Below are 20,267 nucleotides of genomic sequence, written 5' to 3' on the forward strand. Positions count from 1 at the left end.
ATGGAATGTGTTAAGGACTGCACAGTTCTGTTTGGGCTGCTATTGTTTGCTCGATTATTTATTGTGTAAAAAAAATAATTAATTGCTCAAAAGTAAGTACACTTCTTAAAACAGAAAAAAACATCATAATTAGTGTGAACAATGCGCATAAAATTTACGTAACGTGGTTAAATTTTTGAGATATAAAGGAAATATTTTTAGATAATCACGACTGTACTTTCGATGCGTCAAACGTCTCAGATTTATCTGCGCAAGGAAGCGACTCAACATACCCCACCAAAAATAGTAAATCACACGATTTTGTAGGCCACGCCAAAGGCTTACTAAGCGAAATAACGCTCACCGAAAATTTCATTCAATAAGTTTAGCGGGTCTTTCACTGTATAGCACTTAACGTCATCTTGTGTTGAAACCAAAGTTCGCCCACATCAACGTCATCCAACTCAAGCACGAAAAGGTCACTAATCATGGCTTTTTAACGTTCTCTATCGGCTGTGACATTATGAGTAACTTCATTTTTTAAGAAATATGGACCAACGATGCCCTCTGCCCATAAACCACCCCATAGAGTGACTTTTTAAGGACTTGTAATGCTTGATTATTTTAAGAGCTCTTAATCTATATTTTAAGTACAGTCTGTCAAGTAAGAGCGTGGTCGAATTTACCCACTGTTAATTAAAGGCTTCGCTCTAATTCCTTCGCGAGCCGATAGAGGGAAGCTTTGTCCTTGATGCTTTGTCAACAATTTCAATTGTAGTTGATCTTTTGAAATAGAATCACGTTAAAACGCCATGAGTGCTAAATACGCATCGCGCTACGAAGCTGTGTTCCTTTGCATCCACCGGAAAAGTCCTAAAATGTCGCAATCAGCGGCTGCTAAATATATGAGAAAGTCGAAGGCATTTGTACAGAAGTAGGTACAGCGATATAAAGTGGCTAAAAATGTCGATAATTTACCAGAATGTGGTTCGATACAAAAAGGCTTTACTGCTATCTGCCAAACGATGGTTCATGCGAAAAAATGAAGATTGGATTCGATCCTAAACACCGCAGCAAGCTCTGTACTTAGTGGAAAGCTCAATCTGGCATCGTTATATTGGACTGGCCGTCGCAGTCGACCGATGAAAACTCTATTGAAAATGTGTGGGCATACTATACTCGTATATTAGACAGAAGTTTCGTGGAAGACGCACATACACTTTGAAGCAGCTGTCTTACGAAATTCGTCGGATCTGGAGATCCTTGCCACTAGAATACGCCGTCAAATTAGTAGAAAACATGCCTCGGAGATGCCAGGCAATTATCGACGCCGGTGGTGACTGGATATATTATTGACCAAATTGCATAATTGTTTGTAATGTGTACAATGAATACGTAAATATGAAATTTTCATAAAATAATTTTTATAAATTAACACGACCACGCTCTTACTTGACAGACAGACATATTCAAATAGTTTGGCATACATATGTATATAGAGCACCAAAAATGATGTCACCAAACTCAAGTTCTGTTATACTGCTATTACTACTAAATACAATATAGATATTTTAGTAAAAGGTCTGAAAATATATATATTGAATGAGCTTTCCTCAATTGAACCTGTACGCGAAAAAATTATGGCGACGCGCATTGAAAAAACTTGAAGACCTGTCCAGGGTTTTAACGAAACGGAGGTGAGTACAGTATTGGTCTATCAGCCATTTCGATATGATGTCGCTCTTATCTACTGAGGAGCTAGAATACTACCCTCACCAGCCCTTTCTCAAACTAATACGTTCCAGGTTTCCAGTACTCAATAATCAGAATCTTACAATCCTCGATTCTGATGGGTGCTTGCCCAGAGTTTTCATCGTAGCTTGTGCACTTCTGATGCTGTTCGCTGTATTGTTCCCTCGTCACTTAGCTGCCTCCCATTCATGTGTAGGTTCTCTCTCGATGCAACCCCGGTGGGGTTTGTGGATGCTTATTTAAAGGCGGCATCTTCTCGCCTTTTCGCCGGTGGTTCAATGGGTTCATGAAGTATTTTGAACCCCTCCTCTCTCTTGGTCGGGGATGGATATTACTATTTGCTGCTAACCTACTTCGCATTGGCCGTGCACTATCCGCCAGTTGTGGCCAAAGTCTGAGCGCAGCTTTGCCATATACTTCAATATGTATTAAATATGAATATATATTAAAGTATGTAATCATTATCAATTCATGCTTATCTATATTTAGTTTTGTTTTTCCTTTCAATATCTCAAACTGGCTTGCAATGCTCTCAGCGATACTCGGAAAAGCTTTTAGTGCACAAGCAGCAAAGCTACTGACAGTGTAATTCCCTACGTAACTCAACTTTTATCATACATTTTTGTTGCTAAGATTGGCGTGCTGTTGTACCACCTTAACCATACACTTGGTATATTCGAGAAGCGTACGTATGGCTTGCTTCTGGAAGTTATTCCAGTTTTCAATATTTATGTAGATATGTGCATATGTGTGTGCCATTAAACTTCAGGACTAAAATCTCTAAACCTCAGAACTCGTATCATAGCAAAAATTAACAGAAGTGAGCAAAAGATTACAAGTATAACGCCTTCAAAGAAATAAACACTTTGTGATGCTGGACATACAATATCAAATATGAATAAATCCAAAAGGCACAACCGATAATTTTCTCATGATGGGAACCCTATGGGTGCGATATTGGTCCAAAATTACCCAATTGCAATTTTAACTTCTCAAGATATCTAAACTTAAGTTAAATTTATCGCTTGTATTGAAAAATAGACGTACAGAATAAACCAAAATATACCTCCAAATCAGTTTTGTATAAATAACTCAGCGTCAATCTCGATTAGTTTTAGTTGTGACAGGCAAGGGTTAGGTAAACAAAATTATTATACATATACCATGTACAATACAACATGTTGAAGTTATTTCCAGTTGTATCTTCAAGTATAAATGCGTTCTGTTCTCGCCCTGGCGGCGTTTATAAGTAAATTTGTTATATTACTCATAAACGCCGCCAGTCTCACATTCTCACACCCCCCGAGTTTGCAAAGTACATTGCTCGAAACCACGCTCAAGGAGAACGTATTAAATTAAATGATGTTCATATGAGAAATTAAAAAATCTCATAAAACAGATAAGTAAGTCAAGGTGAAAACATTGTTGTAAAAAGTAATAGCGAAAAGACCGCACACAAAAGTGAAAACTACAACCATTTCCAATGTTATATTTAATTGAAATTCTTGGTTAAAATTTTAATTAATTTCTTCGCATATGTATGTATATACGTAAATGCATATGTTCATATGTGTTTGTATAAAAAAAAGTACAGGGTCATTCACGCCCACAAACCAAAAGCGCATAAGTGTGTCAATGTAATGAATCGGTTTCACTGCTGAAAAGAAAAAGCGCGTGGTGAATGGCGAAAAACTAATGATGATTGCAGGATTAAAATATTTCAATTAAAACGCTTTAGCTGGCTTTTATTGCACAATAAAAAGCGTACACACAATTGCAATTGTAATTTCACGAAGCTTACCACGTAGAAAGTATAGTTGTGAAGGTAAAACTTTTAAATTAATATTATTTGTGGAATAAATGTGGTCTGATATGCATGTGTGAATTTGAATCCTCTTTGGATTTCAATTTTCTATGCTTAAATTTTAGATTTAAGATCTAGAAGAATTTTCTTAAAAACTTTACCAACTTTCTTAAACCTAGTACTGATACATACACATATGGAATGTGGTAAACACTGACCTTCCGGGCGACATTTTGTAGTTTACATATTAACCATTTCCGACAATATGTGAGTTATTGCAAAAATTTAGTCGAGTGTCTTAATTATATTATGGTGGCACTATTACTATGTCTAGCTCTCTTGTCATCTCTTTAACACTTCGCTGACGATTTTCAAGCACCATATTCTTCACTTTTATTCAAATTTCATCAGTTGAAGAAGCCAAAGGTCGTTCAGAACGAGGCATGTTTACACCGATCTCTCGACCGTCTTTGAAGGCATTGTAACACTCGTAGGCTTGTGCTTATGATAAAACTGATTCCCGGTAAACATTTTCCGACATTAGAAACGATTCCTCACACGAAATTTGGTAAAGAATACAAAATTTTAGACAAATTATTTCTTCAATATTTTTATCCATAAGCGTTCACTATCCTTACTGTTGCTCGCTTTTGCTATCATAGACTTCCTGTTGAATACGGTGTGGCCACACTTTGAGCTTAAGTGGGTGATTTCACTCTACTCAAATGCTATCGTTATGACTTGGGTGTCGCATAAAGTGGCGCAAATTGCATTTATGACTGCATTATGTCAGATTCATATTTATACGAGTATCTACAAATGGTATACACATCCAACTAAGTGCAGCTATATTTATGTAAGTTGATGTGCACGATAGTTCACACAATATCACATTATTCGCAGTGAAATATTTCCATCCTGCTGTTGTTGGTCACATTTGCATTTACGGACACATACTAACACGTAAAAATATTGTGCTCACAACTTTTCAGTTATTTGTCTGACTCCACAGATGCACATGACATACTGTTTGCCGACTTGCATGTCGCATAGAGACAGCTCTCTGATCCTGCCTCATTACCCGCTCAAAACGGGAAAAGATTTTTCCGGTCTTCATAACTAATGCACAAAAGAGTCAAGCAAGAGTTAACAAGCCATGCTCTCTTTTTGATCTTTGAAGTGTAAAATTATGAAACAAAGCAAATAAGAAGTAGCCATCAGCCAGTAATACTTACTCCACTTACCACTGACTTTCTAAAGTATGTACATTGATAAATTTCAGTATGCTGATGAGTGCGATTGAGGTGATGCCATCCTTCTACAGAAGCTTGGATCCAATGGCCTTAATTCTACGTCTGCAGATTGCTTTGCAGTCTATAAACAGATGAGCGGTAGTTTCTGTCTCTATGTCGCAGAACTGGTATTTTGTACAAAAGGCAAGGCCTATGTCGTATAGGTAATTCTTGCGCTTACAATGGCCAGTATAGAATGCGACAATTAGCCATAATCAAGTCGTCGGGGTTCCACTTAAATGTGCTATCAGTAGGTCAGTCGGTATGTCGAGCGTGCAATCATTACATTCAGCTTAGCTGACAAGATTAACTGCTAATGCTGAAGATTGGAGGAAGAACTGGTAGTATTTCATCACATAGATCCTTCATGTGTCGGGACAAGACTACCTTTCCTCTGTCAAACCCTTCTTCTATCATATGAAGTGAATAAGATTAACTAGGTGAACCGGCAGAAATAGGTGAACCGGCAGAATTTCCAGCATGACATCCAAAAATATTTTTTGAATAAAGATTACCCTACTGACCCCTTAAGAATACGTCTGCATGAGAATTGGCTGACATCTACTTTCAGTACAAATCTTATGAAAACAACCGGTGGTTCAGTAAAATTACTTTATTCTTTGCAACATGTTGTGAGAGCACAGATCGCTACTACTTGTACTATTTATACTATATATTGATCACAACCCTCTCACTGCAACGAGTAGTTGTTCGGGTATTTGCAACCGTTTGAATAAGAGATTATTAATAATAGTTAAAATTACTTCAGTATTCATAAATCCAAATTAAAATTTGTCGTTCCGCTTTGACTTAAAACAGAATCATTGACGTTGTATTAAAGGGTGATTTTTTAAGAGCTTGATAACTTTTTTTAAAAAAAAAACGCATAAAATTTGCAAAATCTCATCGGTTCTTTATTTGAAACGTTAGATTGGTTCATGACATTTACTTTTTGAAGATAATTTCATTTAAATGTTGACCGCGGCTGCGTCTTAGGTGGTCCATTCGGAAAGTCCAATTTTGGGCAACTTTTTCGAGCATTTCGGCCGGAATAGCCCGAATTTCTTCGGAAATGTTGTCTTCCAAAGCTGGAATAGTTGCTGGCTTATTTCTGTAGACTTTAGACTTGACGTAGCCCCACAAAAAATAGTCTAAAGGCGTTAAATCGCATGATCTTGGTGGCCAACTTACGGGTCCATTTCTTGAGATGAATTGTTGTCCGAAGTTTTCCCTCAAAATGGCCATAGAATCGCGAGCTGTGTGGCATGTAGCGCCATCTTGTTGAAACCACATGTCAACCAAGTTCAGTTCTTCCATTTTTGGCAACAAAAAGTTTGTTAGCATCGAACGATAGCGATCGCCATTCACCGTAACGTTGCGTCCAACAGCATCTTTGAAAAAATATACGGTCCAATGATTCCACCAGCGTACAAACCACACCAAACAGTGCATTTTTCGGGATGCATGGGCAGTTCTTGAACGGCTTCTGGTTGCTCTTCACCCCAAATGCGGCAATTTTGCTTATTTACGTAGCCGTTCAACCAGAAATGAGCCTCATCGCTGAACAAAATTTGTCGAACAAACACATTTCGAACCGAACACTGATTTTGGTAATAAAATTCAATGATTTGCAAGCGTTGCTCGTTAGTAAGTCTATTCATGATGAAATGTCAAAGCAAACTGAGCATCTTTCTCTTTGACACCATGTCTGAAATCCCACGTGATCTGTCAAATACTAATGCATGAAAATCCTAACCTCAAAAAAATCACCCGTTATAATAACAAAAGTCCTAAGCACTTTCCCTCCAACTAATTAGAATAACTTCAGGTATTAAGATTTTTTGTTAATGTGTGAAAACTTTACCTGAAACTAAACTTTAAAGCAATATTTTAACATTATTTATAATGTATACAATTCGCTCTAAGTATACTTGTTTTCAAGAGCTATACCATTCTTAACCTTCAAGCGGTCGCGCGGTCATTTGTAACGGGAGCGGGCGCGCGTAACCGAAAAGACGTACAAGAAATAAAGCACTAATTATTCAGTAATTATTTATTTATTTGTACTCAGATATATTATCATTGTCCTTAAAGTCTATTTTGTCAAAAAAAGTAATTAAAATTATTAAAAATGTAATGTGTAATAATAGTAACATAAACGAAAATCGATTCGACTACGCGCGCCCGCTTGAAGGTTAACAACTTTATCAATGTCAACAATTCAATATTATTTTGCTGTAGCCTAGGCATTAAACTCACTTCCTTTAGCAACATGAGTGGATTTCTTTAAAATTACAGCAATCGATCAACAACAAAAAAGCGCTGAAAGTTGAGTAATGTCGCCCGGTGTACCTAACCTAGCGTAACGGAAACGCTGCACATAAGCTCGATTATCAGCTTGTGTACAGTATTTACAAAACCGCTCAACGGGCAGAACAATAATCACTTACGCTAATGAGTTTAAGTGGCACCACGGATTCTACGCAGCCATTGTTAGCGAAAATTCCTCGAGTGATACAGTATAATACTAATTTTGCTTTACTTGTTAGCGTGTACTCGTTCGAATGTACAGCAATGCCTAACATGTCGTTTGGTTTAACGGTTAATGAAGGTAGTAGGTGAGAACTAATCAATCTTCCTAGTAAATTATATGACAAGCACTTCCATTGCGTGCTCGTGTACCACAAATCGGCACCGGTGCCTGATTTGAACAGTAGAAGTATAGTATACTCGCGTAATATGCAGTTGTGGTGTTAAAATACTGCAAAGCGTATGAGTGGGACGCAGACAACGCACAAAAAAATGCGGTGCACAGAGCCGCACTCAAAATTTTACTATGTTTTCCTTATTTTTCTAGATTTGTGAATTTTATTTCGCGTAACAGAGCACGCCAGCTGAAAATCGGCCATTGATAAAATCACATAAAAGAACGACAATATGCAATACCATAATTTGAAGTTTATCGTTACATTGCTCATTTCCTTCTTATATCCCCATTCTCTTGTAAGATGTTGCTTATCTAACGGTTGTATGTATTACCTAAAACTAATCGAGATAGGTATATGGGTCATTTAACGTTTTAAATTTGAATTATTTACATATATTTCGACATTAGAAACGTCAAATACCATTCGGAAAGTAACAGATATTCAGTAAAAAGTCTAAAATTTACGAAATGGGTCGCTATTCACTAGAAGAAAACTGGGAAATATTGAAAACTTGAAAAAACCCGAGGATGGTCAATTTTACCGAAAAATCATCTTTTCGGACGAGGCTCATTTCCACCTCGATGGTTACGTTAACAAGCAGAATTGTCGCATTTGGGGCACAGAAAACCCGCACGTAATCGTCGAGAAGCCAATGCACCCAGCACGAATCACTGTATGGTGCGGATTTTGCTCACCATCAATGGTGAGCGATATCGCGCAATGTTAACCGAATTTTTCTTCAAGCAAATTGAAGAGGAAGACTTGGACAACATTTGGTTTCAGCAGGACGGCGCTACGTGCCATACAGCAAACGCTACACTCAATCTTTTACGCCCTATCTTCGAAATTTAAAATTTTATATGGCCCACCCTACATATATTAATAGTCTTTTTGCGTATATAATTTGAAGTTTAAAAAATTCATAAAAATTATAATATAATTTATCAAGAATGGATCCCTGGAACCAATTCTCGAAATGTGTGTATTAAAGTTGAGTGCAAATCATGCGGGTGCAATGAATTCAAACTATGTACAATACGAGTATTTATTAATAAAATAACTTTTACAAATTGTTCTATGTGTGCCGGCTGGAGGCGTGATGACAAATGCGAAAATGGCGCAATTAAAAATGCATTTACATTTATGTCCGCCGTCCATTACAGCTTGTGATAAATAAATGGTTTTGTAGGTATGCATGTTGTGTTCAGTTTACGAATATCATATACATACATATGTATGCAAAGCATCAGTGTGTGAATGGCTGCTTCGAAAGCAATTTGCATGCGCTAATAACTTTGAATAATTAATCAATAATGGTTGTTTGCATTTTGATTATCATAACAAATAAATGTGTTGCAGGTTCACAACAATGCAATATGTTTTAAATTGTACTAACTATTTATGGACTTTTACAGAAATTTATTGGGCTTTAGTTTCGTATGTAAACCCGAGTAGCTACAAATTGGTCTCAAAGTTGTATGTTGTATTCGCACTTCTTTTAAAAAAGATTTGGTATTATTTAACAAAACTGTTCTAGTACCGACAAGTTGGGCGTTTAGTTGATAGTAAGATCAATTTTACAATGCTCCGACAGACATTTAATCCCGATACTTAAACCAAGTTGCGACCAAAAATAATTGATTAAATAGCATTTAAGCTGTTCAATAATCTAAACTGTCAGCACTGTCATTGAAGATTTTTAAGACAGTTGCTTTTGACATAAAAAATCCACAACGTTTCATATTTATTGAAAGAAAACTGTGTTACAAAAGTCGTTTCGTTTAAAATATTTGCATCCTAATAGAATTTTTTTTAACTGTATACATTTATTTTTCCCCTAGTAGTTTCTAGATCAGCTGGGTTAATGTAATAAATTCCTTACTGACAAACGGATCGCGCTAAATCAGTGTCGCAGCCGGATATTTCGAGTAGATTAGCTTCAGTTCTCTTAAGTGATGAGATAGAGACGTAATAGGGTATAGGGGGTGTATTGGAATATACTCATACTTCTGGTAAGGTTCGCTGAAGTCTAATTGCAGCATCTGCGGTTGTCGGTCAATTCTACTCGCCAAGCCAGGTTGTGCGCTTAATTTTGGACCCCCTCAATGAAAAGGAAACAACAGCTTCGAATGAGGGCATGACGACCATTGCATATGCATTAAGGGGGGGAGGGGGCGGTAAAGTTATTTTTTTTTTTATTTATTTTTTCTGAACGACCAATTTGTCGAGAATACAGTGAATAATTGATTCAATTATAGTCAAACTAACGGAGTCACAACGTTTTTAACGACCGGCCGTGCTACCCTGACTTTTGATGTTTAAAAAACTTCAAATCAATTTTCCCGAAAACGTTATTTTTGAAGTTTGTGAACATTAGAATTCAAAAGCTACTGAACCGATCCTTTTGAAACAGTATTTCTTCAGATAAATCAACAGGTAATCAACTGGAGTTCTTTTTAATTATTTTCTATTTTTTATTAACAAATTAACTGCGACTTTTTAGGCTAAAAGCCCGCTATTTACTTCCAAGTTCAGTGAAAAAAAAGAAAAACAAACTTCCTTTTGATTACCGCGGGAAATACATCACCTTTAAAACGCATATCATTTTTTTTTTGTTTCAGACGATCCGTTAACGAGTTATAATGTTCCACTTTTTTCAAGGCGTTTCTGGAGATTCACCGTCACCGGCTTATTTATTAATATTTTTCACTGAATTTTTTTTCTAATATACTTCAAAACTCATACAATAATATGTCATTAAATTTTATAAAATTATATTACTCTTGTCGTCTTTGTGATATTTATTACAGCGGCCATGTAAAAGAGTGCAAATTCGGTGCGGGATTCATGGTGGGAGCGAGACTCAGTCGTCAAGCCCTGGCATTCACTCCGGGGGATGAGCATCCTGCCACAATACACATCAGTGCAAAATTTGCGCTGATTCACGCCAACGTCTCTACCGAAGAGAAGAACGATATGTCCAAAGATGCCTTTTATGAGCAGCTAGAGCGCGCTTGTGACGACTGCCTGCGCCACGATAGAAAAATGGTGCTTGACGATTTTAACGCCAGGGTGCGCAATAAAGTAATCTTTGGTAAAACAGCCTGAAAATTCTCATCATGTTACTGTTGCAAGGGTATGGAAATACTGGTATACTCTGCATATATTATACAAGTGAGTCATAAAAATTTAACTTAGTTAAAATTATGCTTATTCAGATCAGTAGTTCGTCCTAACATGGTGCCAACTCATATCGCTCCACTTGCAATGAAAAAATGATTTTCCAGCTTTCGTTTCAAATCATCTTGTAAATCGGTTTTTTTGCAGTTCATATTGTTTCCATATTCTCCGGGTAGGTTATAGTATAACATCGAGATATATGTATATATAGATATACATTGTGACAAAAAAGTACCCGGAAGTTTATCGATGGCATTAATTCGTTTTTGGCTTTAACCGTTGGCTCCTTATTGACCGTCTGTCCCTCGGGAACAAATTTATGATACACCAAAACACGAATATCGAAAAAGGCAATGAGCCTCACTTTGAATTTTTAGCAGCTTTTGGGTGTGTTTATTTTTGGTTTCGGCTGGTGTATTTCGCTCCATTTCGATGATTGTTGACTTCTTCAAACTCATAAAGCCATGCCTTCAGTTATAATTGTGAGTGTGGAATAAAAATTTGCAGGATCACGCATGTTCAAGGAGACATGTTTACTGTACTCTTTTTGAAAAAAAAATCGGCATTTTTAAATTATAATTCATAATCTGGCCACCTAAAACACCTTGCAGACCACTCATCAAATCTGTTGCAAATTTTTTCTTCAGATTTATTGGGTAGTGTAATTTTTACTTGGAGATTTTAAGTTACATTTATTTATAATAACTTGAAGACGTAGGTAAAGGTTGTATCAGTAATAAACCTTAAACCATTATAAAATTTTCATCAGCTTCATTTAGCACATACATATGTATGTTTTATGTTAAGGTAGTAGCCTGGTAACTTATGCCTAAAATAAAAATGAATTATCTTGAATATTTGGAGTGTTTTTATTTACATATTGAAATTATAAAAAAAATGTATTTGAAAAAATTTAATACTTTATTACTATTATTATTTTCACTCGAAGTTGGGACCTCAAAAAAAAATTAACGTGGGTGGCCCGGGTGATTTTGGCTCTTGATGTTATCTGAAATCAAATATTCTTGTTTATTCTTAATCTATACACATGTCATTCTGGTCGGAACTACTGAATTTAAATTTCAAGGGTAAATAACAAAATGGCGGACCTTGGAAAAAAATAGTCCTTTTATTTTGTAAAGAAAGGGTTTTTAAATAAAAAGTTAGGGGTGAAAAAAAGTCTCGTTTGTTCCGATGAGAACTATAAATGTGTAGAACAGCCTGTTAAAATTTGAAAGCAATCGGTTCAGTAGAAAAAAAGTTAGGACCCGGGCCGACCAGAAAAACAATGTTTTGAGAAAACGCGTTTAAAGTTCAACAACTCCGAGAGAGAGGACTCCGAGACGCTCTAGGAAACTCGTTATAACTCCCGAAATATTTCGAATTTCTGTCTGAAATTTTCACAGTATATTCTCAAGACATTGTACTTTCAAATTAAGCAAAAAAAATGTTTCGATTTTTTGAACCCAAGTTACCAGACTACTACCTTAAAATAAAAAAACTTAATTAAGTGCGACCTTCACATGGTTCAGATATATGAACCTACTTGTTCATTTTAACAGAATTTTTTTCGCGCATTTCTCTGCTTCTACCGTATTTTTACTATGCGACACAAGCCATTAGCATTCAGATTAAAAATTTCTCCCGCCCTTAGGTTGCACACAGCTGGAGTTTGAAATTTTTGTTTGCTCATTCTCATAAAAGTTGTATGTTACTCGAAATTGTGGCCGCCAAGAGCGACGGCAAAAGAAATTAATTTTTAAAATTGTCAAGTTTAAAATTCAAATACGGCTTTTGCCGACTTGCTCTGTTAAATTTTGTAAGCGCTGCGTTCTCTCCTCATGTAAAGTAAAACAGCATTTCATTTAAAAGTTGTATTAAATATTCAGAAAAACAAAAAAGTTCAACCGAAAAAATATAACCGAAAATTCCCATGACAATTATTGTGCTCGTAATAAATATAGTTATGGTTCCTTGCGGACAAATTTTTTTCCATATTCGCTTATGGCCTTTTACGAGCTTTCCGCGCTGTAAATCATAATGTTAAGCCTTTTTCATTTTTTCTTTATAAGGAACTCGCAGTTACCATAGTGTTTCAAATTTGTAGCCTTATTTGCATATTAAGAAATAGAATATTAGATTAGTGTTGCCATACAACAACGGTTGATTCTGGTTTCGAAAAATAAGTATTGCCGCAATATGTAGGCCACCTAGACACATTATCAAAAAAGACTTGTACCATGGGAAATTCATCAAGAGTGGTGACTTTAACACAAACACTCGCAATTGAGTTCAAAAGTTACGACAAGGAAAGGGATGGAGCTCCTTAAAGCAGCTATGGTCACTGGATGCGATTTCATGCATACTGACAAGCCAACTTACTGGATTTCCGACATATGTAAATCCGACCTGATAGACTTTTTCATCACACGACAAATACTCAAGGCCTTCATTAGATGGAAAATGAATTGCACTTAAATTTGGTACTCTCATTAGGGAAAATATTGATTTTAAAGTAAATATAACAACTTAAGATATTTTGGAAGTTGAATTTCATACATTTACGAAAACTATTCCAAAACCGACTTGGAAAAGTACTCCTGTTCCGAAAGAACAAAACTTTTATACTAAATATCCATCAGACATTATAGTTCTCATAAAAAAAAAGCTACGTAAGAAATGATAAATCACACGTTTTCCTCAATATAAACAATTAAACTAAACTTCTCAGCACCAAATTTTTTCTTACAAACTTTGCTTGAAAAACTATACATCAAGTGTACGAGGCTTGTTCAAAAAGTATCACAAACTTTGTATTTCTGAAGAAAGTGTTTACTTATTCATGAATATCTATTTTTACCCGTCAAAGTAATTACCCCAAGATATGTCGTAATTCAGCCAGAGTTTTTTCCCAATCTTCGTTTGGAATAGTATTTTTTGTTATCTTATTTAGCTCCTTTTTCGATGCAGTTTTTATCTACTCATTCGTACATTTGCATCGTCCTTTCATGAGCTTTTTAAGTTTGGCAAAAAACTCGCGCACAAACAACGATGTGTGAGCAGAGGCGTTATCACAGTGCAAACGCCATCGTATGTTTTTTCGACATCCGGGCGTTTCTTGCAAATTGTTTACCGTGAATTGCACATTACTTCGAGGTAATATTTTTTGTTAACCCTACGAACCTTGGCTACGATTGTACCATGAATGGCCAACGCTATTTTATTCACTTTATTAATGTTTTCGTCATTTCTTGACGTACTCAAACATCCGTGACGACCTTCGTCGACCCTCTGAGCTGATCTTGTACTACCTGTAAACATTGCTTTTCTCGGCCTTCAAACAAAACAGCTATCAAAAATTAACGAAAATTCATGTCAATCAAAGACCGGCCTTATCAGCATAACAAAACAGTTCAAATTCGAATACACGTAGTCCCCGAAAATTCAAAATTCACGATGCTTTTTGTATAAACCGCAAATTGTATTTATATAGTACACTATGGCGTATGAGCACGCAGAATGTATGAAAACTTTGTATGAAGACTCAAGTCATTTGAATGAAAAAATTTAACTTTTAAGAGAATGTTTAATAAAAAATAAGAAATGTCTGCTTTGTTAAACGCATAATTTTGTACTAGAATGTAATTTTTTAAGTTTTCAGGTTTACTTAATTAATGCAAAACTTCAAAACAGACCATGTTAAACAAATGTGAAAATAAATATTTTTAGGCACAGTTTAAATTGCAAATAAAAGTCTTGAAAAACTAGGAAAATAACATATACCCTGAAGGTGCATACATATATCACAAAGTAACCGAAGAGAACTGTATTGCAATTTATGCTTGCATTCTCAAACACATCCCATATGAGTATAAATAAATGTCCCCGGTAAGCCGTTGTGTGGTCTGTCAGCCAATAAGATACAAATGGCAATCTGCTTTAGCATGACAAGTCCATGCTTTTCCTTACAATCAGAATGATGTTATCACTTGGTGTTGTTGCAATGTTCCTCATTGTTGCGTACGCGTACATTTTCTGCTGCGTAAGATTTATACTGTTAAGCAATTGAATAGCATGTGGGGAAGGTCTGCATTAAGTGTGCTATTGTTAAATCTAGCATACGCATACATATAACATGTGTACATTCATTTCTTTCCTCCGTGTATTATTTGAAATCAGCAAATGGAAGAAGGTAGAACCGGATGAGCTAAGGCACGGAAGATGCTTGCACAATGCATGTGCTTTTTGTGCGTAAGTCGGAATCCATACAGAAACATGAAGTGAACAATACAATTGCTGAAAGCAATACAAAGCTTAATAATGGACATATTCCAGATTTCAGGAAAGAAAACTGCATTATCTGCTGACAAAAAGCACTACACGATATTGAAAGGATGCTATTAAAGTGAGGTGTATGAATAGTACACTTGCGTGTATAATGTATTTATATCGATGTTAGTATAAAAGTTAGTTAGCATATTGGTTGGTATAATAATATAATATGTGCTTAATCGTTTATATACAAGTATATACATAATTAGGCGACATATACTAAGTACATAAATATTTGGAAGAACGTTAACTCCGGTTGCACCGAATGTAAAAGTTTCCTAACTAGAACTTGATTACGAACGTCCAGATGGTATGGCAGCAATATGGTGTAAGCAGCCTATCTGAACAATTTATTCTGAGATTGCATTACTGCCTTAGACAATGAGCCATGTCAAATTTTTGAAGAAAAAAGTTTTCCATACAAGCATTTTGTTCTGATTATTCAGTTTTTATGGCAGCCTTATGCTATAGTGATCTAAAATCAACGGTTCCGACAAATGAGCAGCTTCTTGGCATTAGTGTGCTATATTCCAGATCGATATCTCAAAACCTGAGCGAGCAGTTCGCTTATATACAGACAAACGGACAAATAGACGGCAGACGGACATGCCTAAATTGACTCAGCTCATCATGCTGATCACTTATACATATATAGTATATATTTATGGTTTCTCAGGCATCTCTTTCTGGGTGTTATAAACTTCGTGGAAAATTTTTTTTGTAGAAAAACTGTACGCGTTCGCAGAAATACAAAAGGATCAAAGAGACAAAAAATGTTTTTCCAAGAATTCAACTTACCATTCAGCTGCAGTAATTGTTTCCTGGAATGTCTTTTGTAGAGGCATTGCAATTCCTTATTTCTGTGAAAAGTGGTCAAACTAGAACAAGAGCGTCCCAATGGAATTTGTATCTAGAACACAAGGGAAAAACCACCCAGAAGTGGCTTAAAAATAATATTCCTGTTTTCATGGCTGCAGATGATTGCCTCTTTGGAAGTGTAGTTGGAGGACATCCTGTCGAAAACGCTACAGAAATTTGGAGATTCTCAAAAAGCCTTTCTTGGAACAGTGTTGTCAATTCTAAAAATTATTTTACTGAGGTTAAGATGTTGTAATCCAGTCACCAATCATCCCATAAGAGTGAAATTTGACACAAAGCGCCACAGAAAAAAGTATAAAGTGCCCCGGTCAATGCACCCTCTCCTCATACTCTTCTCTCTTATAAACTGCTAAAACGAAATATATGAAACAAACTTGCTGAAAACATTTAGCTTCACCACTTTATTTTGATTCATTTCATTACTTGTTTAGATACTGTTGATTACTTTTGCAATTTTCGCTTATGTGAAGATACTTTGTCAACCACAAAATGGTCGTTTAATTAAGAAATGTGAGCTTGTGGCAATTTGCATAAAATCAATTGTGCTGCAATAGTGTTCTGCATTGACACTGTCTGCAACAGTTGAATTGAAAGTAGTTCATTGCCTCTGTTCCTTTTATTATTGCATTTTAGTTGGGAGCGAGTAATTAAAGGATTTTAAATTAGGGAGGTACGTCATAAGTATTGAAAATGCATTGTCAGCTTGATTTGCAGTAGAAAAACAACAATAGAAAGCAGAAGTCAAATCATAGAAATGTGGGACCCAACACGTGATTATTCTTTCATTATGCTACTTTCTCTACTGCGAACGGATGAGGAATGAGACCACCTACAAGTTCTTGGGGTATCTCGTAAATTAGTACACCAAACTTTGAAATTCCCTTCAGTTACCAGAGCATTGACCTAATGTCCAACAAACAAAAATCAATCTATTTATCGTATTGATGCTATACCTAATCACAATATTCCTGATTACGTGTGGAAATGGAAATTATACTGAGGAACTGCTGTACCGAATTTGACTAAATTGGAAATTTTATATTAGTAAACACTTTGTTAACGTTTTGATACGAAACTAAATATAGAAATCGGAGATTCTCTCTGTTCCAAGAGTGCTAGTGAGAGTGTCATAAACCAAATTTGATAAAAATTTTCTTAAAATAAGCTTTTTTTATGCTACGCAAATTGCATTGTCACTTGTCCCGTCACTTTGATCATTTTGAAACATTTCACCTTATAAACATCTTAATTAAGTTTTGATATTTCTAGATTGCTGTTAAATGAACGAAATAACTAAGGTTATTTTATTCAATAGAGCTCAGATTTATTTCCATCGAACAGGACTTTTTTGGAAACCCATTATAGAAGCTTCGCCAAGCTTTGAATTTATTACACTAAAAAATTTTTCCATCTGTTTAAAAAAAACTTTTGCAATTCAATTGCAGACACAGTTATTGCATGCTGAAGGATAATTAGCATTAATCACTCAAAAGCGTCTGGTTCATAGTCACGCCAAATTCAGCGAAGGCAGAACGCAGCTGTCGTATTACACTTGCAGTCATCAGCATAGTTATCTCCCGCGCCTGGTCTCCATATCCTATGTGCTACACAAATGTATGCGTAATTTCATTGTAGCATTTTGTGCAAGCTTTTGATAATATTGGATATCCAGGGATATCCTGTCCGTGTCGGTTTAATAAGCAAATAAAAATCAAAGCTACAGTTAAGGAAAGAAAACAAGATACGATATACTCTTAAAAATATTATTCTATTTAATATTTAGTTGTAGATATTTGCTTACACCTTTTGGTGAACAGATTATAGCGACGAAAATTTTAATGATGTCAATGTATTTTACATTTAATTATATACGTAAACCACCAATTAGAGTCTATAAACAAATATTTCCAATAGTGGTATAATTATACAAAAGGTTCACAACTATACTTTCCTTTTTCATTTCTTTTTTTTATATGTTCAGAAAAGTTTTCTTGAACCAGTCCATTTAACTTCGATACCAATTAGCTATGGTTCACTAAATTTTAATAATTCTTATCGAATACAGAAGAATAACACTCACAGAAATGAATTGAATCTGGCCTACTTCGAATATCACTTAAGGGGGAGACTGCTTTAGAGACTTAAAAAAATCGATTTTTCGAAGAGTTTTTTGGGAAGGAAAAAAATAATTGATTAAAGCTACATTTTTAGGGTTTATAGCTATATGTTTAAACATCATTCAAAAATTTTTCGGATACGAAATCTTTGATACTCTTCCTTTGGGAAGCAATTGCCCGAAACATCTCGCATGCGCATTTGTCGGCGGGCAGGATGCAGGTCGCAATTTATGTCGGAAACAAAAAAATTCAAAGAGATTCATATTTTCCAATAATTTATCTTCTAGTTAAACTAAAACATTTCAAACAAATTGTAAAATTTTACTATTTTTTATAAATAAAAAAAAAATGGTTTTTGACCAAAAAAGTTTGAATTTATTTTGTTTAAAAATATGTTCAAACTTGACTATTCTTGGTTTTTTTTTAGTTTAGATAGTTTAAATAGAAGATAATTGAATGCCAAAGATAATAAATTTTGCCCCGATTCCATACAACGTTTAGTTTTTTTTTCTATCCTGCCCGCCAATTAAGAAAAATCGTAAAAATGAAGAGAAATCGCGCGTCAAAGTTTTCGGTTTCTGCCCAAGCGCTCATATATTTGCTAGACGCTCAGCCACTATTTCCCTTCTAGCTTCGAAAATATTTCGAATTCCCATGTATAACTTTGAGAACATGTTTTTAGGTAATTTTCAAAGCGATTTAGCAAAAAAATCGATTTCTGAAGCGATATCGAATGCGATATTCGCCGTGGCCAACGCGCAAAGGACCATAAATCTTTCGCAGAACTTTTCTCTCGAAAACTCGCAACGTCGACTCATCGGTTGTTGTCATCGTCCAGGCCTCTGCACCATATAGCAGGACGGGAATTATGAGCGACATATAGAGTTTGGTTTTTGTTCGTCGAGAGAGGACTTTACTTTTCAATTGCCTACTCAGTCCGAAGTAGCACCTGTTGGCAAGAGTTATCCTGCGTTGGATTTCTAGGCTGACATTGTTTGTGGTGTTTACGCTGGTTCCAAGATAGACGAAATTATCTACAACTTCAAAGTTATGACTGTCAACAGTGACGTGAGTGCCAAGTCGCGAGTGCGACGACTGTTTGTTTGATGACAGGAGATATTTCGTCTTGCCCTCGTTCACTGCCAGACCCATTTCTTTTGCTTCCTTGTCCAGTCTGGAGAAAGCAGAACTAACGGCGCGGGTGTTGAGGCCGATGATATCAATATCATCGGCATACGCCAGCATTTGTACACTCTTATAGAAAATGGTACCTTCTCTGTTGAGTTCTGCAGCTCGAACTATTTTCTCCAGAAGCAGGTTGAAAAAGTCGCACGATAGGGAATCAAAAGGGGGGTCTCTCATCCGAGGCTGTTTACGCTTTTTCATTGGGGGTGTTGTTTTTTACGTGGCGGGTCCCAAACCCAGCGCACAACCCTATGCAGGGGATGTTTCGCCCTCTCACTTTAGCTCGCCTTCAAACGGATGTTCTTAGCCTACCCAGAGGATACTTGGTCAAAGACCGGAAGTCATGAGCTGCTTGGGTCCCATGTAAAAGAATCGTTTCTGGCCACTCCCAAGTGAATGGCGATCAGAGAACTTTCCTCACTTGCGTGAACTTCTATACATGACTCCATCCTCCAATATTTCTATATCACATTGTGAAAATAGACAAAATCGGACTACAACCACGCCTACTTACCACATTACACATTTTTAAATTCCATTTCATTCTTTCACTTTGCACACAGAAATCAAAAAGAAATTAATGTAACGAAATAAAATTTTGCAGTAATAATTCGCTTAAGTGAATCAACTTTTGACAAAAATTGTCCAAATTCAACGAATACTGTTCAAGACCGTAGGTACCGAATATATGGACCCCAGTGTCTATAGCGGACGAAAATGTCGGCCAAATAGAGAGAAATGCAATTTAAATCCGACGGGAATCCTTTCCTGACAATAGTATTTCTGTGTACCAAAAATGGAATGAATCAGATCAATACTTCGCTCAGCCCACATATACTTAATAAAAATATTTCCGAACTTCCATTTGACTTTGTACCGTTTATATCGGTCAATATGGGAGTTATCGCAATGAAAATAAAAGAGCGTGTTTTACTCATAACAGTGTGTCTTTGTGCCTAAAATAGATATATTTGAGCGAAAACTAGGCCTAGTCCCTATATAAGTAATATCAGGATTTTCGAGCATCCGGCTGACTTTA

Source organism: Bactrocera dorsalis, chromosome 5 (genome assembly GCF_023373825.1).
Source record: "Bactrocera dorsalis isolate Fly_Bdor chromosome 5, ASM2337382v1, whole genome shotgun sequence".
NCBI lineage: Eukaryota > Metazoa > Arthropoda > Insecta > Diptera > Tephritidae > Bactrocera > Bactrocera dorsalis.